Below are 26,823 nucleotides of genomic sequence, written 5' to 3' on the forward strand. Positions count from 1 at the left end.
ATATATATATATATATATATATATATATATATATATATATATATATATATATATATATATGAGAAAATGATTATCGACATTATTAGTCACAAATCCTTAGAGCTGTCATTATTTTTTACAGAAGTTGTCGCTTGGTTTTCATTTCAACAAGCTTTTTGGGATGAGGTTGCTAGCCCCATGACTTTCCTTACCCCAGGGAAGCCAAGTTCCAACAGTCGTCTCGCTACCAAGTTCATATTCCTGTTATTTTTTGTCTTTATTGACGTACTGATAACTCATTGTTCGCCAAACGTAACAATTTTTCCCAGAAATGAATATCCGCATCGAAAATTGTCCTAATATATTCTTCTTGTTCTTACGACTAGGAATTCTTTCTCTCTCTCTCTCCCTCTCTCTCTCTCTCTCTCTCTCTCTCTTACTATCCTAACACACGTACGAAAACCAGAATTCACAAAGGCAATCGAAACAAATTATTTAAATGGCAGGTATTGCCAAAAAAAAGGTATATTCCCAATTCTCTTGTGAGTTCCTCACGCGAGACCAAACTACTCATATATATATTCTGCTTTTCCATGACTTGACAAGTTCTTGCGAAGGAATTCTCTTAATTCTTGAGTGACGAATTTCTCCTCGCATGCCTCGGTCTTAATGGACTTCAAGCAAACGGTTTACTTAGTTGCTTAACTGGATTGACAAGTAATCAATGATTTTTAGCGGGTGTGTGTTCTAAGAATGAGTGTTAGCATGTTGCAAAGTTTTGACTGTCTACGAAATCTACGGATTGTTCCTAAATGAAATTTTATAGTTTGTGTGAATTGTAGTTACATATGTACATATATTATATATATTATATATAATATATATATATATATATATATATAATATATATATATATATATATATATATATATATATATATATATATATATATATATATATATGTGTGTGTGTGTGTGTGAAATTATTTATACATTAAAAGGAACAGTATCTCCCAAATTGCACGTCCCAGATAAGCAAAGAATAGGAATATTGACTTATAAAAACTCAAGGCTGGCTGTCTACAAACACAAACATTACTTAACACTTAAAAATCACACTTGAATATCACACTTAACACTTTCCTTACTTAACACTTCAATATCATACTTAACACTTTCCATAGCAGACACCAACCAGGACCCGGCAGTAATTTAACGAAAAAGATCATTTTAAAAAGTGGGAAAAGTAAACGAAGTCGCAAAATGCAGAGACTAATGCAGAAGGTAAAAAGCTCAACTCTCTCTCTCTCTCTCTCTCTCTCTCTCTCTCTCCTCAAAGTCTCGTTCTTCGAGACAAACGGCAAAGGGCGCAATGCAGCAGTATAGTCTCTCTCTCTCCTCTCTCTCTCTCTCTTAGATTAGGATTTTTCTTACGGCCCACGTCACGGTTGCTTCTCTCTCTCTCTCTCTCCTCTTAGATTAGGACTTTTCTTACGGCCCACGTCACGGTTGCTTCTGTCTCTCTCTCTCTCTCTCTCTCTCTCTCTCTCTCTCTCCTTTCTTTCTCGATATGACTGGTTACTTGTATACTGTTTAATCATCCCCTTTTGCTGTGTGGCAATCTTATCTTTCTTTATATAAACGAATTACACGCACACAAGCACACAGGCACACACACACACACACGCACACACATGTACATACACACACACACACACACACACACACATATATATATATATATATATATATATATATATATATATATACTCCCAGTTTTGCAAGCAGTGAAAATCAATTGTCACTAAGTATGATATTTATTTATTGTCCGCTCTCGATTCCTTTTTCCCTGTGAGTTATGGCTGTCACTGGCCACACAGAAGTGAGTGACAGTTCGCCCACTGTCAATTTAGTGGGAAACAAGACGACAGACTCTGTGTGAAAGGATAAAGGGATTGAACCCTCTGAAGAAGTTATAATGGATTAAAGGGTCTGGTACCGAATGTATATTTTTGTTTTTGATTGGGAATCCAACGCACTAGCACTGATTGGTGTTCTGTGATTCAGCTACAGGGTTCATAGATAAAGAGAGATATTTAATGGATTCATGTATATATATATATATATATATATATATATATATATATATATATATATATATATATATATATATATATATTACTCCAGAACAAATTGTATACGTAACACCTCACTAGAGACACTTGAAATTCAACAAACATTCAAAACCATACCTTACATCATATATCCCTAAACGCAATTAGCATACACTGAAGGGTAGAGCCAAAAATATTAATACAAAAAAATGTATTATAAAAAAAACACAAATAATCAAAACAAAAATAAATGTTTTGCCTTGGTGTTTTAATAAGAATAAAACGGGTCACTGGTCTCGTACAAAAAAAAAAACATGACTTTCGTTATACTCTTTTCGTAAAGATCAAGTAGAAGTTTTGACGTGTCTGTAGGAGGCTCTGAAGGAGACAGAGTTTTATGCATGAAACTCTTTGCTTGGTCCTTCAGGAGAATATTATTATTATTATTATTATTATTATCATTATTATTATTATTATTATTATTATTATTCAGAAGATGAACCCTATGTATATTGGACAAACACACCACAGGGGCCATTGACTTATTATTATTATTATTATTATTATTATTATTATTATTATTATTATTATTATTATTATTATTATTATTCAGAAGATGGACCTACGCATATGGAATAAGCTCATCACTGGGGCCATTGACTTGAAATTCAAACTACTAAAAACATATGGAGTTCATTAGAAAGAAACAACAGAAGGTAATAGGAATCACAGAAAGAAGACATCACTTCTTAAAAAAAAAAAAAAAAAAATTAATCAACTTACATATGATAGTTTCATCATATATGACATTTTTCCCATTTTTTTTTCGTAGGGGAAACATATACACATTTTTTGCGAAACAAAAAGGCCCAGAGGTCATATAATGTCAATGGTCAACTTGTAATGATGTAACATCTGAAGTGAAATGCAGTGATTCTGGCTTTATTCAAAGAAGTGAGTAACACAAACGTATTTGCGGCATGTGAATGCCTGGGTTTTTCTGTGCAAACATTCAGCTAAAGGGCCTGTTTGCTCAAAGTATGAAAGCTTGAATAATTTGAATAATTTGCATTCCCCGAGGAGGTCGAGCAATTGGGGCTTCTTCAGAAGTTCAAGGAAAATGAAATGCATCACTGCTCTAAGACAATTCTCCTTGTGTTTTAATCATTTATTTATATTTTTTCCTAATTGTTAATTAATTTGTTAATTCATTTTTTTAAAATAAGTGATCTCTTCTATCTGTATTTCCCATTACCTTCCGTCACTCCTTTCTAATGAACACCGTAATATTCTTTGGAAGCTTCTTGGGTTTCTAGTCAGTGGCCCTGTGGTGGGCTTGTTGTATTCTGAATAGAGCTCATCTTCTGAATAATAATAATAATAATAATAATAATAATAATAATAATAATAATAATAATAATAATAATAATAATAATAATTATATCCTTTGAAGCTTGAATTTAAAGTTAAAGGCCCCTGTGGCGGGCTTATTCCATACGAAGAGGGCTCATCTTCTGAATAATAATAATAATTCTAATAATAATAATAATAATAATAATAATAATAATAATAATAATAATAATAATAATAATAATCTGTTTACTGAAGAAGCATTTACAATCAAGAGAAACTTTCCAGTTTTTTTCCAAGTCAACAGAAAACAAGTAAAGCAGATGTTGCTCGTTGGTTACAACAAACTCTTTCCTATCCCTCAGACTAACACCTAGAAGTCAAAGCTAAAAAAGCAACACTTATTCCTCCCCCATCTTGAAGCCAAGAGCTCATAGAAAACGGGAAGTCAAGAGGCTAAAGAAAACGAGGTCCCTCTACTGCCTCGGCTGACACATACATAGAGCAGAGGTCCAGTACCTCTTGCCTCACTGAGGACCTTTCACGGTCCTACTTCTGGCGCCCTCCACTCCATTCTTCTTCTTCCCGCCCGAGGAAGACAAAGGAACCAGCTGCCTGGTCCTTCAATCTCCGGCTCTTCAGCCTCTCGGAAAATGCCAAGGGCCTCTTCTCCCGTTCCTCATTTGCCTTTTCACCTGAAGGTCTTATGGTATGTGACCTTTCTCTCTTTCTCTCTCTCTCTTCTCTCTCTCGTGAAAGGTTGTCTGTGGGTGCCCTTAGCTTCTCTCTCTCTCTCTCTCTCTCTCTCTCTCTCTCTCTGAAGGTCTTTTGGTTTTTGCCCCTTAGCTCTCTCTCTCTCTCTCTCTCTCTCTCTCTCTCTTTTCTGAAGGTCTTTTGGTTTTGCCCTTTAGCTTCTCTCTCTCTCTCTCTCTCTCTCTCTCTCTCTCTCTCTCTCTCTCTCTCTCTCTCTCTCCTGAAGGTCTTTTGGTTTGTGCCCTCAGCCTTCTCTCTCTCTCTCTCTCTCTCTTCTCTCTCTCTCTCTCTCTCCTACGGTGAGATCACACCTTAATTAAGTGAGAGAGAGAGAGAGAGAGAGAGAGAGAGAGAGAGAGAGAGAGAGAGAGAAATCATCATCCTATATGAAAAATCTAAGCAAATTTGCTTTTTCATGAAAACGAGATAAGAAATATCAAAACAATGAAACGATTGTAATAAAAATTCACAGTTTTATAAAATAAATCGTATTAATATGTTTTTATCTTTTACTTCTATTTCTCTTTACCTTCTGTTACCTCTTTTTAATGAACACCATAATATTCTTTGGAAGCTTGAATTCCAAGTCAATGGCTCCTATGGCGGACGTGTTCCATATGAATAGGGTTCATCTTCTGAATAATAATAATAATAATAATAATAATAATAATAATAATAATAATAATAATAATAATAATAATAATAATAATAATTTTACATAATAATACAATTTATTTATATAATTGTGAATTTCTTAGCAATTAGACGATTTGCATAATTTATCTTTTCATTGATAAATGAAGAGGAAAAATTAACTTCACTCTCCAGTGCATCTATCTGAAATCCGTATGTGCAAATTCGGTTGCTAAACCCTTCTTTTTACCTACCATTTTAATGCTGGCTTCCATTTTTCTCATACGGATAATTTAGAGACGAGAAGGAAGATTTCATCCATGAAATTCATAATTGTTTTCGTGTCTTTCATCATTATCCAGCAATTATTTCACCTCTTTATTTAACCGGTTGTTTTCCAGTGTGAAAATTAAGCAGAACTTTACGGGGAGTCTTTATGACGTTGCGTCATCATCGCTTCGTGGAAAATAAAATCTACGTTTATGTTATCTCACGCGGAAAAAATAAAATCAACAAGTGCAGAATAGCAATAAGAGAAACAGGGAAAGAGTGACGACGATTGAAAGAGAATGAAAAGGATGATGACGAACATGTAATAGGAAGAAAACAAGAGTGGAAAGTCTCTTATTTAATTTTGTCGTGAGTGAAATACATGAAAGAATAAGGAAAGCGCAGAGAGAAAATAAAAGAGACAAGGAGAGAAAAAGGTAAATAAAGATAAATTCGGATGACAAATGACAATTTGACTAGAAAACTAGAAAAATAATAAAAAAATAAAAAGTGAAAAGGTAGTGTTTCTCCCTCTATAAAAAATCAAGAAAACTCTCTGTTTCCTCTGCCCGTAGAAAAAGGTGACAGAGAGAGAGAGAGAGAGAGAGAGAGAAAGTCCTCCTTCCACCACTAATTCATCTGGCGCCCATGGCATCGAGAGGGAGCTTGTGAGAAGCTCCCCCCGCCCGTACCCAGATGAGACCATGATGAACCCGGTTCCGGTGGTGGGGGTTGGAGGACGCCGCCCGCCGCCACGCCCTCTCTCTCACTCCCTTCCCCCCCCCCACATCCCCCCTCGGAGGGCTGCCCACCCCGAAGATGCGGCCGAGGTGTGGTCCCAAACTGATGCTGGTACTTCTCCTGGTGCTCTTGGTCACGGCGACCAATGCGAGGGCGCCGGTGATTACAGGTGAGAGAGAAATGAAGGTAGAGAAAGACAGGTGAGAGAAGGAGACAGGTGAGAGAAATAAAGGTGAGAAAGACAGGTGAGAGGAGGAGACAGGTGAGAGAGAAATAAAGGTGAGAAAGACAGGTGTGAGAGAGACAGATGAGAGAGAGAGAGACAGGTGGGTGAGAAAGGAGAGAGAGAAATAAAGGTGAGAAAGACAGGTGAGAGAGGGACAGGTGAGAGAAAGAGACAGGTGAGAGAGAGAGACAGGTGAGGAGAAAGGTGAGAAAGGGAGAAAGGTGCTTAAGAGGATGGCAGGTGAGAGTAAGATACAAGTGAGAAAGAGAGACAGTGAGAAGAGACAGGTGAGAGAGAGAGACAAGGAGAGAGGAGGGGAACGTTTCAATAATTTTTATTTGCAGTTTTCAAGTCTTTGAATAAATGAAAATGAGTATGTGTGTGTGTGAGAGAGAGAGAGAGAGAGAGAGAGAATAATTTCTGTAGAGTTATATTTATAGTCTAAATACTTTTGACATACTTATTAATGTGTGTGTGTGTAAGAGAGAGAGAGAGAGAGAGAGAGAGAGAGAGAAATTTCAGGAGTTCTTTCAATTCTGAATCAGCATTTTCATGTGCATGTATTCGTGAAGAGAGAAGAGAGAGAGAGAGAGAGAGAGAGAGTACGTGCGTGTGAAAAGAGAGAGAGCAAGCCTTATGAATGCCAATTCTTAAATTACTTTCTAGCTAATGGATGAAGTTTGTGTCTACTTACGTGAAGAACAGTGCTATAACTTTTATTTGCTTAGGAGAGAGAGAGAGAGAGAGAGAGAGAGAGAGAGAGAGAGAGACTGGCAAGAGTTAAATGAATTATTTTGCTGAATTATTTAGTAATCAATCCTTGCTCTATGTAAGAAAATTTTAGTCTTTTTCATTTATGAAACATAATAACAATAATAATAATAATAATAATAATAATAATGTAATAATAATAATAATAATAATAATAATAATAATAATAATATTATTCATATGATTCATAGCATATGGTTCATATCCTTTGTTTGCATCAAATAGATATATTATTATGTTCACATTTACTAAATATTCAACTCAGAACGAAAAGAGAGAGAGAGAGAGAGAGAGAGAGAGAGAGAGAGATAGAGAGAGAGAGAATATTTATTCACCACCTCTACTTGTCCTACAGATATCTTGAGTGTTGCAGAAAACCTAAAGATATCTTAATTATAAACAAAAAAATCCTACTGGTATCTTAATTGTTGTAAGGAAATCTTACGAATACCTCCAGCTGTTAGCAAGGAAATCCTACTAGTATCTTAATTGTTAGCAGAAAAATCCTATGAATATCTCAATTGTTGTGAAATCTATTGGTATCTTAATTGTTAGCAAGGAAATCCTGAATATCTCAATTGTTAGCAAGAAATCCTATGATATCCCATTTGTTAGCAAAATCCTACTGGTATCTTAATTGCTAAGGAAATCCTACGAACATCTCAATTGTTGCAAGGAAATCCTACGAATATCTCAATTGTTGCAAGGAAATCCTACGAATATCTCAATTGTTACTTAAGAAATCCTACGAATATCTCAATTGTTAGCTTAAAGAATCCTACGAATATCTCAATTGTTAGCAAAGGAAATCCTATTGGTATCTTAATTGTTAGCAAGGAAATCCTACGAATATCTCAATTGTTAGTAAGAAATCCTGAATATCTCAATTGTTGCAAGAATCCTACAGAATATATCTCAATTGTCAGTAAGGAAACCTACTAATATCTTAATTTGTTGCAAAAATCCTACTGGTATCTTAACTGTGTAGGGAAAATCCTTCAGATATCTAAATTTGTCAAAAATCTCTGAATACCTCAGGTGTTAGCAAGGAAATCCTACTGGTATCTTAACAGTCATTGGCATCCAGAAGGAGTGAGCTTCTATAATCTAGGAGAGTGAAAGACCAGACACACCCACCATCCCCCCCAACCTTCACTCCTTGTACTCACTCCCTAAATGAAAGATAAAAACTAAAGGTGAAGAGAGAAATTGAACTCTCCGGTAATTGCATGCTCTCTAGCAGTCCCCCCTCCTCTCTCTCCCCCTCCCCAATCTCTCTCTCTCTTTCCACCATTAAAAGGTTCTCTTCATTATAAGAATCCTTTAGAGCAGGTATTGGAGGTCGATCGGGTCAACCAGAAAAGGCGAGATTTTGAAACTGAGGAAAGGGTGTGAGAATTCAGCCTAAATTTGCAACGCCCACTCCTTCCCTCCTCCCCCACTGGCCCTCCCCTCTCTCAGCGTTCCATAGCATTGTTGGGTGAATATAATGGTGTGTGTGTGTATTAGTTGAGTTAAGTGACTTTTTATTTAAATGGAAGTAGTTTTTTTACTTCGTTTTCCAATATTAAATGTGTTTTCTTTGTACCAGTAGAGGAAAATTGAAACTGGAATTTAAAAAATTCAGTGTCAGCATGTTTTTTTATTTAAATAAAGTAGTTTTTAGATATGTTTTCTTTGTATCAGTGACAGAAAAGTTGAAGTAGAATAGTAAAATAAAAATTAATTACTTTTTTTATTTAAATAAAAGTATTTTGAGTTCTTTTTCGAATACAAATGTGTTTTCTTTTATTGGTAAAAGTTGAAACTAGAATTGTCAAAGTTCAGCCAGATAAGAGGCATAAAAAGTATTTGATACCACGACAGGTTGTTTTGAAGATTCAGTTCCTCTAGGTATACTTACTGTTCCAGTAGCAAAGATCTGGAGAGAGAGAGAGAGAGAGAGAGAGAGAGAGAGAGAGAGAGAGAGAGTCGTCGTCAGGAGATGCAATAAGTCCCAAGCCAAAGCAAGGGGCCCTCCCACCTCCTCCTGAAGGAGGTAAAAAAAAAAAAATCCACTGACATCAGTCTGATGAAATTCTTGTTTCTCCTTGCCTTCCAGTCGGAGGAGCTCCCATTTCAAGGCTTTGGGCAGGAGGAGCGGGTCAGGGACAAGGCCTTCCCGGACTTCACCGACGTCCCCTACGAACGTCACTGCTCAGCTGGGGGCGCACGCCTTCCTCCTGCAGGATCAGAACCTCAGGAACAAGTCGGCGAGTACTTCTCTTGTTTTTTACTAATTGTCGTTCCTTTAGTTTAGTTCTTTCAAGATTCTCTTTCCCGTCTGTAAGTCTTTGCTGCCAATCATTTCCTCGAGTCTTATCTTGTTGTTTAGGTCCGGAAACTTTCCTAATAGTCTTTCTCTCTTTTAAAGATTCTATTTCCTTCTATCCAGTTTAGGTCTTTGCTTTCTTTAAGTCTAGGCAATGTGTTTCCTCTTTTCAAGATTCTCTTTTTCCACAGTCTTAGCTGGTAATCATTTGGTCTTTGCCTTTCTGTTTAAGTCTGAAATTTTCTAATAGTCTTTGCCATCAAGCTGCCTGGCAGTCACTGCTCTTAACCTTACATTTTAGGTACTTATATTCTCAACAATTTGTTTGAGAATTTATTAGTTTATCATTTTTTCTTGTCTAATAGCTGTTTTCTTTCTTATTTCCCATTCCTTTCTATTAAATCCTTCTGATGAACATATAATATTCTTTGGACTTGAATTGCAAGTCAGTGGCTGTATGGTGGGCTTGTGCCATATGAAAGGAGTTCAGTTTTGAATAATAATAATAATAATAATAATAATAATAATAATAATAATAATAATAATAATAATAATAATAGCATAATACATTCTCTTCTTCTTCCAGGTCTCGTGGATAAGGAATCAGGACTCTCACATCTGACGGTGGACAGATACACCTTCATCGCAGACAGAGGAGGTTCAACGCCTGGTACAGGGCCTCCACTCAGACCTGGACCCTTCAGGTGAGGTTCGTTCAACTCAGGGACGCGGGGCAAGTACGAGTGCCAGGTGTCATTCGGAACCAAAATGAGTCACTTCGTGCAACTTTCCGTGATAAGTAAGTGTTGTTGTTTGTTGTCGTTACTTCTTCTTCTTCTTCTTCTTCTTCTTCTTCTTCTTCTTCTTCTTTTGTTTCTTCCCTTCTTCCTTTTTGTTTCTTGTTCTTCTTCTTCTTCTTCTTCCTCTTCTTCTTCTTCTTATCCTTCTATTATCCCCCCTCCTCCTCCTCCTCCTCTCCTCCTCCTCCTCCTCCTCCTCCTCCTCCTCCTCCTCCCTCCTCCTCCTCCTCCTCCCTCCTCCTCCTCCTCCTCCTCCTCCTTTCTTCTTCTTGTTTCTTGTTCTCCTCATATTGCCTCTTCTTCTTCTTCTATGTGTACTTCTTCTTCTTCTTCTTTTATTCCTCCCCTCCTCCTCCTCCCTCCTCCTTCTTTCTTCTTCTTCTTTTACTGTTTCCATATCTCTTCTTCTTTATCCTTCTTCTTCTTATTGTTTTATTCTCCTCCTCCTCCTCCTCCTCCTCCTCCTCCTCCTCCTCCTCCTCCTCCTCCTTTGTTCTTGTTCTTGTTTTATCCCTCCTCCTCCTTCTCCTTAATTCCAATACTTTGTTTATTTTCTATTGTTTCATTAATATAATTAATATTTTCCATTAGGGGTTTGTGCAGAACATGTAAATGTGTACTTGTTTTCTTCGTAGAATTCTGAGCTGTAATATCACCATGGTAATGGCTTTAAATCAACACCTTTAATGTTAATCATTATCTCACTTTGCAAGCAGAGATAATCAATTTCATCCTATGGATTCACCCAGACTGCAAGCTACAAATAGTTTCAAGCAACCCCACCCCCACCAAAAAAAATTCATATCTAATTTTCAGAAGTATCTTAATTTCGAGTCAAAATTCAAATTGCTGCTATGACCATTATGTTCTCAGGACTTATAATATGTTCAAAACTGGAATAATGATTTAGGGTAACAATACGTTTGTAAACTTATTCGTTAGGAAGTTTAACCTACATTCGAATGAAAACATCACCTCCGAAATTCGTCAGTTCTCTAAAGCATCTGCTCAAGACTAATTCCCAGGCACTTCTTTAGAAAACAAGTGAAATATGATTTGGGGTGACAATATATTTTGCAAACTTATATGTTTGGAATTTTGAAATCTACGACTAAATTGCAAACGTATCTCGTTCGTTTGTAGATGTAAGATTTCACACAGAATGTCAACACTAGATAATCAAAGTCAGTACCTGAAAAAAGCATAGATTTTTACCTGTAGAGATAACATAAGTTCACACCTGCTACAGAGTTTTAAAGACGTGTCAGCGTTTGCTGGATGGATTGGTTTTATGAAACAGGCTATTTAGTATATGCCCATGTGGCTTGTTACTTTAAGAAAATGTCCACATTATGTGCGTAGCAAGCCTGCTCGAAACACTAATTGCAACATTGCATCACACAATTATAAACAATTCTTCCTATTGTTCATATTCTTGGTAGCTTGTATTTACAAATCAACAGCCTTATGGCTTGTTCATGTGGGAATAAGGTTCATCTTCTGAATAATAACATGTAATAATAATAATAATAATAATAATAATAATAATAATAATATTCCACAATCAGCCCCACAGGTTTCGATCGCCGGGGAATCAGATGTTTACGTAAACAGCGGTTCAACCGTCACCATCAAGTGTGTCATCACAGACGCCTCTAGAAGAACCCAATTACATCTTCTGGTACCACGTAAGTATCTGTCGGTCTCATGTATTGTGCCACTGCAAGTAATGGAGGAGTCATGTCAGTTTAGTATATAAAGCAAAAGCTTAATGAAAAACATTTGATCTTCATATTTTTGTTGGATGAACAAGAAATGGACCAAGCAGTTTCATGATTCAATGGCAGGGAGAAACAGAGCATAAATTGGTGTGTGACTGGTCTCTTGGGGTAAAGCTAGATATTATGGTAGCACGTAATTAAAAAAATAATATTCCACAGTAGCACGAGTCTTGAAATGAAGAAACAAATCCACAGTTAAGTATGGGCACAAGCTGAATCAGACAGATTCCCGAAAGCTCTATGTCTTAGTTGATTCCCCAATGCATTATTGCCAACACATAACTGTGTTTCTGTCTCAAAACCTTTAGCAGAATTTTTTGCCCAGTAAAGTGGAACCCATTAGCTCTCCAATATGTCTTCTTCGGTAGGAATCAAATGGTTTTCTCTCCGCGTCCTTGTGGGAGGTGGAATATAGAATTTGTGCCAAAAATGCCAAGTGCTGGGACCTATGGGTCATTCAGAGCTGAAAGGGGGATTGAGAGTTAAAAAGGTTTTAAAGGTTCAACAGGAGGAGCCCTCTCTCAGTTGCACTATGAAGCAACTGTTAGGAGATGGGGTTGAGAAAGTAAGATGGAAGAAAGATTATATGAATGAAATAAGTTGCAGCTAGGACTGAATGGACACTGCCAAGACTCTAAGCATTGCCTACAGTGCAGGACGGGAGGTGCACCAGGCACTGCTACCCTCTTGCAGGGCGCGTCATTATAGGAATAATATAGAATGCCAACTTAACTTTCTCGCCAATTTGACGTGATTTCACCAGTGTTCGTCTCTACCCCAAACCAGGACGAGAGACGAGTCATCAGCGGCCACACCGGGCGTCTGCTGACTGTCAGCCGCGTTCACCCAGACACCTCCATAGGGTCCTTAACCATTCCTGGTCTCCTTGAAGGACTCTGGCAATTACACCTGCGCCCTTTAGCATCTGGAACCCAGCATCGTTATGCTTCATGTCCTGAGTGGTGAGTGAGGATGTTCATTTTCTGTGCAAGTGGAGAAGTGATGATGGGCTATTTCGTGTTTAAAGTAGAATTGATAGACTTTTTAAAATGTCGTGGAGAGTCTTTAAAATAAAGGAATGCTAGATTATGTATATATATATATATATATATATATATATATATATATATATATATATATATATATATATATATATATATATATATACACACACACACACACACACCTACATATATATATATGAACCTGTCTGAAAAATTCTGCTTGAAATCAATACTTGCCACAGATTTCATCAGAAAAGATGAAATGAACAAATGACGTCCATTTCTCTCTCTCTATCTCTCTCTCTCTGTCTTATAATAAAACACTTCATTTCTTGCTAACTGACTCATCCATTCATTCTTCTCTATTCAGGCGAGCACCCGGCAGCAATGCAACGGGGAACGAACACGGCGCCCCCAGCCACAGTGTCGAACAACGCGACGGTGTCTTGGGGGCCTCCGCGAGCGTCATATTCGCGTGCGTCTTGCTGCTTCGGAGCGTGACCAGCTGGTTCAAGCGAATTTCCTCGTGACACATCTTGGCCCGAGAGTGAGTGTCTGACAATGGTATCTTCCTAAAACCGCCCGCTTGGCTGTCTTTTTACATTTAGTAGGAAGGGACTCTGTCTGGTGAAGGGGCGAAAGAGGGGCGTTGTTTTCGAAATGCTGTTGGTAGGGAAAACCTTGTCTGGAAGTGGGGAAATGTTTTTTTTTTTTTTAATGGTATTGGTGGACAAATCTCTGGAAGAAGGTTAAATGTGTGTGTGTGTGTGTGTGTGTGTGTGTTTTTTTTTAGTGCTGTTGGTGAACAAAAAATTTCTCTGAAAAAAGGAAAATGTGGTTTTTTACAGTGCTGTTTGTAAAAAAATTTTTGAAAAAGGGGAACTAAATGTTTTTATGTGCTATTGGTGAAAAACGCCCTCTGAAAAAAAAAGGGGGAAAATAGGCAATTTTGTGGAATTGGAAAAACCTTCTCTGGGAAAGGGGAAATATGAGTTTTTGTGGTATTGGTAAAAAAATCCTTGTCTAAAAAAGAGGAAAGGGTGAAAAACCTTGTCTAAAAAAGGAGATACAAGAGTTTTTTTTTTTTTGTAGTATTGTTGCTGAAAACCTTTTCTGGGAAAGGAGGAACGTTTTTCATTGTGGTCTGGTGTCAAAGAGGCCAAAAAAAAACTATGGCTATAGTGTCAACGTACAAAACATAAAATATATAAAAAAACCTCAAGGTATTATGCTTAGCGTTAAGCCAGAAACAAGTGATAAACTAATGTAGAAATCTTCGCAAGACAATGAAATTTAGAAACTGGTGAAAGATTATGATGAACATGACTCTGGCACCGTGTCGAGAAAGATGCCAGATAAAGGAATGATTTTCAACAGACTATACTGCCTGAAATGGAAAAAACTGCCGTATTTTGCAAAAGTTTCCAAAATTGAGATATGCCACCTATTGGCTCGTGAAACACCAATACACAAGATACCGCAGTTTCAGAACGATTCTTCAGTGCTTTCCACGAGTATTTAGTGGGGTCCCGTTTACAGTGGCTGCAAAATCAGGAGTGAGGCAAGGGAGCATCTACCATTTTTCTCAGTTTTGTATTTTTTGCAGATTACTGCAGCCTTCCATTCAGGGCATAGAAGAGCAGAAGGACTGGACGAGACCGGAGACAAACAAATCCTCAGCACTGAAAACGCGACAAGGATTCCCCCTGCAGTGAAGGCGAAACGATCGTTAACCATAAATTTTAAAAAAAAAAAAAAAAAATGTTAGATGTAATTTGCTCTGAATTTGTCTTTGTGGCAACTCTTTGTACTGACGAATAAAATACAACTATATGTGGAGTGAGGAGGGTTAAGATGTACATAAAATAATATATTTTGTAATTGAGATCATTTCTATGGTGTACAGTGTAACATACAGGTACAGTACTTTTGTAGGTGTTACAATACTTCATATGAACTTAATATAGCGTTCGGTTCAATTCAAGTCAGTAGCCGAGGGGAGAATCTCTCCAAATTCATGTATTTCGAACTGTGACAAAAGTATATTGTTAAAACGAATATTTACGTACTTCCTGTTGTATATTATATGGTGAATATACGTCTTTCAGTCAAAATGGAAGTTTCTTGACGAAATAAGAAACAAATAATATGGTTAGTAGATGGAATAAGAAGAGATTGAAAATGGATTTTTGACGAAATAGGAAAGATATAATTCTGCAAGAAATCAGGAGAACGAGTTTATGTGATGAGTAGATGGAATAAAAGATTGAAAATGGATTTCTGACGGAGAGTTGGACAGGTTGGAAAAAAATAAATAAAAATAAATAAAAATTGAATAAAATTAATAAAATTACTTCCAATGATTCTTCCATCTACCTCTGTTTTCTGACAGATACCTGTCTAAATTATTGGGAGTTGCTAAGTCACAAAAAGGATGAAAAGTTAATTTTTCTTTTTACTGTAACATGCGTTTTTGTAATGTTACATTTTTAATTCTGCATTTTTTAATTTGCATTTTGTAATGTACATTTTGCTATTTGTATTTTGTAATTATTTGCGTTTTGTAATTTGCATTTTGTAATTTACATTCTGCAATTTATGTTTCATAATTATTTACATTTTAATTTGTATTTTGCTATTTTCATTTCGTAGTTATCTGCATTTTTATAATATGTATTTTGTGACTTACATTTTCTTTTTGCATTTCGTAATGATTTACTTTTGTAATTTGCATTTTGTATTTTATTCTGCAATTTACTTTTCGTAATTATTTACATTTTGTAATTTGCACTATGTGTTTGCATATTGTAATTTATATATTTTTAATTTGTTTATTGTAATTTGCACTTTGCAATTTACATTTTGTAATTCACGTTTGTAATATACATTTTATAATTTGCATTTTTTAATTTACGTTTGTAATTTGCATTTTACAATTTGCATTTTGTAATTTACATTTGTAATTTACATTTTGTAACTTACATTTTTATTGTATTTTGTAACTTATATTTTGTATTTACATTTGCAATTTACATTTTATTTGCATTTTGTAATTTACATTTTGCATTTATATTTCTGTAATTTGCATCTTGTAAAAAGAGCCTATCCTTCTTTGAGACAAGAGTTCTGTTGAGATCCATTTTGAAGCCATATTATATACAGCAAAAATTCGGTCATGAATCTAACCATTGTGACATGAACATGCGCCAGAATCATTTATTTTCTAACTCATGTTATATAGGGAACAGAAAATCATTCAGTGATGAGTTCATCAGAAAAAAGAAAAACTGCAATCGTTCAATTATCAATCATTCACACATGAACAAACATATATATATATATATATATATATATATATATATATATATATATATATATATATATACATATGTATATATAAATTTATATATATATATATATATATATATATATATATATATATACATACATATATATATATATACATACATATATATATACATACATATATATATATATATATATATATATATATATATATATATATATATATATATATATATATATATATATATATATGTGTGTGTGTGTGTGTGTATATGTCAAACCTGTTTAAAATTAATAATTATCAATGAACATTCCTGAAGCCATATTTTTGTCGATTTAAATTGAATTTGATCCTTAAATTTGGGAACGAATTACAATTTCAGTCAATGGAAAAGTTCATTTGAATTCACTCTTACTAATAAATAGCCCAAAAATAGTGGAATTACTAAAATAGTCAAAAACTATTAGTTATGTAATGATTGTAAAAGACTGAGTTCTACTGACAGAAATTTTAAGTTCCTTTGAAGAATAGAAAAGATATTTCATATATATATATATATATATATATATATATATATATATATATATATATATATATATATATATATATATATATATATATATATATATTTCCCTTACTACATTGTTTTTTCCTCTTTCTTAAATACGATCACCCAACAGTCTGACTCGAGATTCCAACAGGGAATGAAAGACGAGAATCTTTTTGAAACATTTTACGCATCCCCTGACATTAACGGATCGACGTTTCCGATCGACGATCCGGCATCAACGATCCGGCATCAACGGTCCGGCGTCAACGATCCGGATCGACGACTCAGATCGACGATCCGGATAAACGATCCTAGAATAGACGATCGAGGGCGACGATCCGCTTAGAGTACCACATAGAATGTTTTTATGACCTTTTCAAACTTCAGTGGATCGTCTTTGAAAACTAGTTTTTCGGTGTCAGAATTTTCCTCTTCCGATTTCTTTGTGAGGTGAAAAGGTATATAATTTAGGTCGGATCATATTTCTACAAAATAAAAAAAAAGTAAAATAACAAGTGTTGATATAAAATGATATAAAACGATATAGAAATATTTATGTTATATATTAAGATGTCAATAAAGAATTTAACTCGTTATTTTTTTTGTATTTTTTATTTATCCATGTCAATAATGATTTTTTTATGACTTGTGTACTGTGCTGGAACTATCCATGTTATTATTACTATTGTTATTATTATTATTGTATTATTATTTATTATTATTATTGTTGTCTCACTATTTTAGTGCCATATATATATATATATATATATATATATATATATATATATATATATATATATATATATATATATATATATATATATGACTGTGTATGAAATATTTTCTGTTAAAAACAGAATTCCACCTAATACAAAGGAGCCCACAAAAACGCCAAAATGTAGAAAGGTAATGCTATATTTCAGAGAACAACTGTCTCCCTCTTCAGGCAAGCAATGATTGAGAAAGAGTTACAGAAAAGCGGTATTATTTATACCAGAGATCTGGAGGTCAGCCATATTTCAGTAACTGTCTCTCTCTTCCAGGCAGGTAATGAATGAGAAAAGGAGGTTACAGAAAAGCGGTATTCTTACCAGAGATCCGGAGGTCAGCCGTTATGGCACTCCAGTTGACAATTTCTCCTTAATCTTCTTAATCTCTAGTTGGAAGAAGATTTCATCTAATATCTGAGTCCCAAGCTCCTTTTGAGCAGTTTCATCATACTTCTTTGTTTTAGTCAGTGCTGATTCTGTCATCTGGAGTTTGAACCGACAATTGCTGCTATAAATTATACGTGACACACTTCAGTTTATTCTTTATGGTTATCTATTGGGTTAAAAATACACACACTTTAGTATTTGTAAGACCTTTTATGATAAATCTGACCTTTAGAATAAATATGACCTTTACGAATAAACCTGACCATTTACGAATAAGTAAGACCTTTTATGAATCTGACCTTTAAAATAAGTATGACCTTTTATGAATGAATCTGACCGTTTACGAATAAACCTGACCCTTTACAAATAGGTAAGACCTTTTACGAATACAACTAACCCTCTACGAATAAGTAAGACCTTTTACGAATAAAACTGACCCTTTACGGATAAGTAAGACCTTTTATGAAAACTGACCCTCTACGAATAAGTAAGACCTTTTACAGAATAAGCCAGACCTTTTGAATAAAACTGGCGCTTTACGAATAAGTAAGACCTTATACGAATAAACCTGACCTTTTACGAATAAGTAAGACCTTTTAGAATAAACCTGACCTTTACGAATAAGTAGATCTTTACGAATAAACCTGACCTTTCACGAATAAGCCTGACCTTTTACGAGTAAGCCAGACCTTTCACGAATAAACCTGACCCTTCCCATGAATAAGTAAGACTACACATGAATAAGCCAGACCTTTTTACGAATAAACCTGACCTTTATGAATAAGTAAGACCTTTTATGAATAAACCCAGACATTTTACACGAATAAACCTGACCGCTTTTACGAATAAAGTGGAAACCACGAATAAGCCTGACCATTTACGAATAAATGGGACCTTTTACGAATAAGCCATGGCCTTTATGAATAAGTAAGACCTTTACAATAAACCAGACCCTTTACAGACAAACCTGACCCTTGCGAATAAGTAAGACCTTTTACGAATAAATTTGACCTTTCATGAATAAGCCAGACCCTTCATGGATAAGTAAGACCTTTTATGAATAAATCTGACCTTTTATGAATAAACTTGGCCTTTAATGAATAAGCCAGACTTTTCACGAATAAACCTGACCTTTCACGAATAAACCAGACCTCTCACGAATAAACCTGACCTTTTGCGAACAAACCAGGACTTTTACAAATCACCTGACCCTTTCCATCCAGGCAATTTGACAGAAGAGGTTTATTGTCAACAAGCAAATTTAGGGGATCATCCAATCACTCTTGCCTGGTTGAAGCTTTAATTGGTCGTTAGATAGCACGATTGACGAGCTATTAGGGATGAGATAAACCCACCCCTTACACTAACCCCACCCCCTTACTCTGACTAATGCATTGTGTTATTTAAAGCCCAATTTATTCGCTACGTAATGTGCTGTGTTTAGAGGAATCGCTCGCAACAGTTATACGTTTTATTTGGCTGAATGGAAGAATGGCATCGATGTTGTTTTATGAGTTTTTTTTATGTTGGCATGAACGAGAACGTAGATAGAGAGATTATTCTCTTCATTATTAAAGAAATAATGAAAGAGAGTGAAATTTAGTTTACTTCTTGGAGTACTGAATTGAAAGTATTATTTTGGCTTAATGAAATTTCTAAAATAAATAATAATAATAATAATAATAATAATAATAATAATAATAATAATAATAATAATAATAATAATAATAATGTACGTGGCTTATACCTAGTAGTAGAAATATTTCCTGAAAAGTGACATAAAAATGATAGAAGAATGGAAACTACATTCCTCAATAATAATAATAATAATAATAATAATAATAATAATAATAATAATAATAATAATAATAATAATAATAATAATAATAATAATAATAATAATAACACGTGGCTTATACCTAATGACGGGAGTATTTTCTGAAAAAATTACATAAAAATAATATAAGCTTTAACAAATCACATTACTTCTCGGCCTGTCATCAGGTAACGACAATTTTGTAAAAAAAAAATTGTCCTAATCTATTCAGCGCTGAGACCTTACGTTTTTAAAGAGAATTTGACTGTAATTGCGACAGCAATAAGGAAAAGGCGAACAGAATAACGAGGGCAGAAACTTTAATCACAAAGGGTATAACAGTTCCAATATGTCTGGCGTGAGCGTCATTGCAAAAAGGAAAGGACGTCTTCTTATGGGGGTTTTCTCATAAAAGAATTGTCTTATCATTCTTTGTTATCTTTTATAGATATATGTATGTATATATCTATCTATATATATGTATATATACGTATATATATGTGTATATATATATACATATATATATACCACACTTTATATATATATATATATATATATATATATATATATATATATATATATATATATATATATAAATAATATTATTAATAGTTTAACTTATTGAAAGGTACAGGCTGCTATATACTCACTTTACTTCCAGAACACTATCTTAAGCAGGATCAGTATTTTAAAATTATCTTTAAGAAAGTTTTTGCTTTATATCTTATAATTATACTCAAGCCATCTTCTCAAATCACAATAAAAAATGAATACACACTTAAACTCTAACTACGAAAATCATGTAATTAAATATGACAAATAACATAAACGTGAATAGAACTTACATATAAACGCCAGAAGCTAATTTAGAAATCAGGATAAGTATGAGCACAGAGACCATGACACTCTAATTACCATCTCTGGTTAACTTTAGCCTCGTAAGATGAGAATTGAATTTATTCATCATGATTAGGCTCACCAGATACCAAACTCCCTTAGCCTAGATGAATATTCAGTATGATGAATTAACATGACTGGTGACGTTTCTCAGCTGATTCTATGAAACAGAGGGAAAGTGGTTGTATATTGACTTTTTAGTCTTCTGAAAAACTATTGTGCCGGCTTTGTCTGTCCATCCGCACTTTTTCTGTCCGTCCTCAGATCTTAAAAACTACTGAGGCTAGAGGGCTGCAAATTGGTATGTTGATTATCAACCCGCCAGTCATCAAACATACCAAATTGCAGCCCTCTAGCCTCAGTTGTGTTTATTTTATTAAAGTTAGACATAATCGTGCTTCTGGTAACGATATAATATGGACAGGCCACCATGGCCGGCTGAGGAGTTTCATGGGCCGCGGCTCATATAGCACATTATACCGAGACCACTGAAAGATAGATCTATTTTCGGTGGCCTTGATTATACGCTGTAGCGGCTGTGCAGAAAATTCGATCGTTGACACAATCATTAGGAAAGTAAGATGGAAGAAAGAGAATATGGAAGGAGGCAAAGTAAAAGCAAAGCATGCTGTAAAGAAACTAAAGTAATGCCTACAGTGCGCCGTGTGAGGTACACTGACGGCAAAATCCATCCCCCCTACGGGGCAAACGATAGGATCATTTCCATAATTTCCATTTCTCAAAAGCTGAAACATAGGAAAAGGCCAGTTGTTATTTACTCATATCAATTGGGATGAAAGGCTTGATATCAGGAACCATTTATCAAAAATGCACAAAGCGATTAAGAAAATCCATAAACGTTTTAGCTTCTTCAAAGGAGTGTGCGATGTAAACAAAACAAATAAATGAATAAATAAAATTAATGAATAAATAGATAAATAAAAAGGAAAAAACTCAGAGAATCTCGGCGTTCGACGTTTTAGCTTCTTCAAAGCAGTGAGCTACGCAAACCAAATAAATAAATGAATGAATAAATATATAAATAAAAGATGAAAAACTCAAAAAGCCGTCACTTCTCTGAAAGATTCTCTGGGAATTGAAAAAAAAAACGTAAGGGAAAAGTAACGAGGAAAACGACGTTAGTTCCGAGCAATCTGACAGCGAGCTATACTGTACATATATATTGAGCTATGATCTCCGACAGCCATTCCGCACCAGCTTGAGCCAAAGTGTCAACAAAAGAGGACTCGTGAAGCGCCTAGCGCCATCTTCCGCCAACTCGGGACGAAATAGCTTGTTGGATGGCCTGCTAGAGTGGTCAGCATCTATCTCGTCACCTCTCTCTCTCTCTCTACCAGCTCTCTCTCTCTCTCTCTCTCTCTCTCTCTCTCTCGAGAGAGAGAGAGAGAGAAGAGAGAGAGAGAGAGAGAGAACTGTTCACTGGATATTGCTTGTACTGAGCTATTTTGAATATATATATATGTACATATATATATATATATATATATATATATATATATATATATATATATATATATATATATATATTATATACATATATATATATATATATATATATATATATATATATATATATATATGAGACATTACACTTCAACCTTTTACAAAATGCATTGATCCGTAGCATATGTATACGCAGTCCTCTCGATTAGTAAATTTCACAATTCCACGCTTTCACACGGTACATCCGGACCAACTAAACCGAAGTACATTGGGGACTTTTATAGGCTAAACAGTATCACCGCAGTATCCCGCAGTATCACAGGAATTGTACAAACGCATCGCGCGCTGGTGGCGTAAAATGCCCCTAAATGGGATTGAATGACATCTGAAATGGGCCAGATTAATTTGAGACCCCATACCAAAGCGAACTGGAGTCATCACAATACCCGATTCGATTGTATTTCGATGGCATCAATCGCTTTCAAATGGAGCGCTCTCTCTCTCTCTCTCTCTCTCTCTCTCTCTCTCTCTCTCTCTCTCTCTCTCTCTCTCTCTCTCTCTCTCTCTTTGTTCGTCGTAAAATAGGAGGGGTCAGTGTGGAAATACTACCGGCTAAAAATACAGAATGTAATGCTCTCTCTCTCTCTCTCTCTCTCTCTCTCTCTCTCTCTCTCCTCTCTCTCTCTCTCTCTCTCTCTCTGCTGTTGGTTGTAAAATAGGGGTCCAGTGCTGGAATGCTACACACGCTCTCTCTCTCTCTCTCTCTCTCTCTCTCTCTCTCTCTCTCTCTCTCTCTCTCTCTCTCTCTCTCTCTCTCAGTGCTGAAATGCTATGGACCAAAAATACGTATGTAACGCTCTCTCTCTCTCTCTCTCTCTCATCTCTCTCTCTCTCATTTCCATTTCCATATTACAGTGACTAAACCAAATTTGACAAGTTATTACTAATACATATTATTATTATTATTATTATTATTATTATTATTATTATTATTATTATTATTTATTATTATTATTATTATTATTATTATTATTATTCAAGAAGCTTCCAGAGAATATTATGGTGTTCGTTAGAGCTGTAACAGCAGGCAAAGGGAAATGCAGAAAGAAGCGATCACTTATTAAAAAAATAAATGAACAAATTATCGACCTTATCCAACAGAACTTCTACCAAAACCCTTCATTATATAGTGACGCAAATCATTTACAACTTTTCCTATCAACGAAACGAAACAATTCTAAAATAAATAGGTTTACGTCGACGACGAGACAGTGAAAAAATAATGAAAAATAAAAATATAAAGATTCTGGCTGTGGGGGGGAAAAAGGGGGTTGGGGGTGCCAGGTTCTGCTATGGACACTTCGGGGAAAGTTTATATTTGCATACGTCAGTCACACTGTCCTCTTCTTATCAAGCTCTTGTAAGAAAGGGCATTAAATAGATTAAGATTAGCATGGCGAGAGAAAAGTTTCCTCTTGAGTTTTTTCGTAATTCTTTTCTGAATGCCTCATTTAATTCCAAAGGAGGTAAAGGCTGTTTTGTTGCTGAAAATTTCTATATTACTATTTTATCTATAACTATGAATTTGTTTACAGTCAAGCTTCCTCCTCTATTTTTTTTTTTTTTACCTTTTTTTAGTGCCTCATTTAATTTCAAAGGAGATAAAGGCTATTTTGTTATTGAAAATAACTATATTAACATGATCTACTATTGTGAATTTGTATACAGCCAGACTTTTTCATCTAATATTTTTTTTTATTTTTTTAATGCCTCATTTAATTTCAAAGGAGTTAAAGGATATTTTATTACTGAAAGTTTCTATATTACTATTATCCATAGTTATAAATTTTTTATAGTTAAATTTTCTAATTTTTATTTAACTTTTCTGAATGCCTTATTTAATTTCAAAGGAGGGAAAGGCTATTTTGTTGCTGAAAATTACAACATAGCTATTATTTACGATTATGAATTTGTATACAGTCAAACCATTCTTGGGTAAAAGTCAGCTTTTATAATGATTTACCCTTTACTTCACCTTTGGCTCCTTTACCTACTGTGTATCTTGACAGACTGGAGGACTATCCATTCCCTCCCTCCCACAAAATTCCAGTCAGTATTTTTAAAACATTTAGTGGTTTATTTTTTATAAGGAAAAATATGGCGAAGAAAATATGGCCTCTGCCTCCAAATCTCTCTACTCTCTTTTAATTTGTCTATGCCAATCTTCGTTTAATCAAATATTCAAACTTCAAAACAGCTTCAAAAAATAAAGAATGCTGAGACGTAGAAACTTCACAAACACTGAGCACAGGCTTCAAGAGTTCATAAAAGAAACTTCTGTCTAAAGAACACCAAAATATTCTTTGAAGCTTGAATTTTAAGTTCGGTGTCCCCTGTGGTGGGCTTGTTCCATGAATAGGGTTCATTTTCTGAATAATAATAATAATAATAATAATAATAATAATAATAATAATAATAATAATAATAATAATAATAATATATTCTCTGGAAGCTTGAGTTTTAAGTCAATGTCCCCTTTGGTGGGCTTTGTTCCATATGAATAGGGTTCATCTTCTGAATATATAATAATAATAATAATAATAATAATAATAATAATAATAATAATAATAATAATAATAATAATAATAATAATAATAATAATAATAATATTCTTTGAAGATTGAGTTTCAAGTCAATGGCCTGTGTAGGTTTGTTCCACATGAATAGGGTCATCTTCTGAATAATAATAATAATAATAATAATAATAATAATAATAATAATAATAATAATAATAATAATAATAATAATAATAATAATAACAATAGCAATAATAATTACGTACATCTTAACGTAAACTCAGAAAGGCTAAAAAACTTGCGTAAGCTCAGATGTTTTTCTTAAGAGGTGACGGGTCATATTAGTCTTTATTTTTAAGACTTTCAAGGCTGGATAATCCAATTATAAAGCGACGCAGCCTTGTAGAAGAGAGAGAGGCAAGGCTTACGAGGCCACAGTTTTTCTTTGACTTGTTTTTTTCTTGTATAAAAAGCCACTAGAACGTTTAAAAAAAAACTAGGGTTTGGAGTTACAATTTCCCTTCCTCTATCAGAGTATTAGTCGAAGGAAAAAGATAAATTATAAAAAATAAACTATAAAAGGTTTTACAAAAATAACTGACAGGGATTTTGAGGGGCAACTTCCCTTCCTCTATCAGAATATTAATTAAAATAAAACAATAAACTATAAAAATAAACTATAAAAAACGTTTAAAAATTTTTTGACTGGGATTTCGGAGGGACAATTTCCCTCCTCTATCAGAATATTAGTCAAAGACGAAGAAAAAGATAAATTATCATAATAACTGACATTACCCAAAACAATTATCCACCGAATAATCTATTAACACGAATTATCGCAAGATAAATCAGGAAAATGATCCTCCATCAGAATGTTTTTCAAAGTAAAACGATAAATTATCATAATAATCGACATTACCCAGGAATAATTAGATATGAAAATAACTGTCTATTAACACTAATTATCATAAGGTAAACAGAGCAGGAAAACGAATATCACCATAAAGGAAACGAATTATAAATGATATATGAAAAAATTATTTGTGTGATGTCAAAAATAATATTAAAAATTATAAAACATTTTAGTTGTAGCAATACTACGTGAAGTATTACCTGACTCTCTTTCTCTCCTGACTCTCTCTCTCTCTCTCTCTCTCTCTCTCTCTCTCTCTCTCTCTCTAATGGCCTCCACCTTCAGGAACCTCTATTACATAACGTCGTCTTGGTTCTTTCTTCAAGTCAAGGAAAGCCTTGAAAGACCCAATAGTAAGTCAAAAGGAAGACTTTCATTTTGATCTCTTGAGCTCATTATGGTTTTTATGAGCTTTTGTAAGCTTTATGAGCTTTTTTATGGTTTTGTAAGCTTTGCAAGCTTAAAGGTCAATGCAGTACGACAAGAAGCAGAGAAACACATGTTGACCTTTTAAGTCATTTTTTTAGGTCAAAGTAATGTGAGAGAAAACAATTGTTCAGGATTTATTCCAATCTCTCTCTCTCTCTCTCTCTCTCTCTCTCAGGATACTGTGGTGGGAAAAAATTGTTCAGAAAAAATTCCAATATCTCTCTCTCTCTCTCTCTCTCCTCTCTCTCTTCTCTCTCTCTCTCTCTCTCTCTCCCCAGGATAATGTGAGAAAAATTGTTCAGAAAAAATTCTAATCTCTCTCTCTCTCTCTCTCTCTCTCTCTCTCTCTCTCTCTCTCTCTCAGGGTAATGTGAGAAAAATTGTTCAGAAAAAATTCCTCTCTCTCTCATGGGATAAGTGCCACATGTCTTCAACACAAGTGTGACTTAGTTGAAAGAACTCTTTAATCAAATCGTCTCTATGAAAGGTACTTCTTGCGGTAGCTGTCTTGTGAGCGGACGCTGATGGCGTATATTGAAATTCAATAACTTCCAATTTTTCATTGGCTTCCTTCAGTCAATTTTTCATGTCACTTTGTAAGTTATTCTCCTAGTTTTACAATTTTTTGAAAGCTTTCCAATGCATTTTTTATTGCTTCTTCTCTTGTTCAATTTTTCATCATTCACTCGGCTGGACACCTGAATGGGTTTTTGCAAAGAGGAGAATTTTATTCCTTGCTGACATTTTCCACAAAAACGGCATTTTATTTATCTGTTTCATATCAGGCTGAATCGCCAAATCTTCCTCTGGAAACAGTAGATTCTACTTTTTTTCATTTTTAATGAGTGCTTTGTCATTTGATACGACAGATTTTGAATGTCAAATTAGCTTTGGTCCTCTCAAAAATTTAAGAACTGAGAAATCATAAAACAATCAATTTATCAAGAAATAATTCTATTTTAGTTATTTATACTTTATCAGA

At 34.5% G+C, this 26,823-nt stretch overlaps 1 pseudogene; it reads left to right on the top strand.

Moving 5' to 3' along the window:
* The first annotated feature begins 5,805 nt into the window (after nucleotides 1–5,805).
* The window catches only part of LOC136840027 (hemicentin-2-like), a 25,644-nt pseudogene continuing 4,626 nt past the window's right edge, over nucleotides 5,806–26,823 (top strand).

Source organism: Macrobrachium rosenbergii, chromosome 1 (genome assembly GCF_040412425.1).
Source record: "Macrobrachium rosenbergii isolate ZJJX-2024 chromosome 1, ASM4041242v1, whole genome shotgun sequence".
Classification (NCBI taxonomy): Eukaryota; Metazoa; Arthropoda; class Malacostraca; order Decapoda; family Palaemonidae; genus Macrobrachium; species Macrobrachium rosenbergii.